Consider the following 315-nt stretch of genomic DNA (forward strand, 5'->3'; position numbering starts at 1 on the left):
ACCGCAGCGTGTGCCGCGGCAGCAGCAAACGGTACCCGCCCTGCTGCGCCTCCCTGGTCAGCAGCAGCGGCACAAAAAGCCGGAACCCGCTGCTGCTGCCGCTGCTGCTGCTGCTGCTGCTGCTGCTGTCCCCCAGGAAGTCTGCTGTACGTACACCCCGCCCACACCCCAGCAGCAAACCATACCGACGAGATATTCTCCCGTTCCTCCCCAGACACTCCAAAGGGAACATAAACGCCTCCGTGTAAGCCATTTGGGGGGCCCCAAGGGAACCCCCCAGGGGGCCCCCCGGGGGGGCCCCCCGGGGGCCCCCCA

Source organism: Eimeria tenella, genomic scaffold, assembly GCF_000499545.2.
Source record: "Eimeria tenella Houghton genomic scaffold, Eth_scaff3054, whole genome shotgun sequence".
Lineage (NCBI taxonomy): Eukaryota > Apicomplexa > Conoidasida > Eucoccidiorida > Eimeriidae > Eimeria > Eimeria tenella.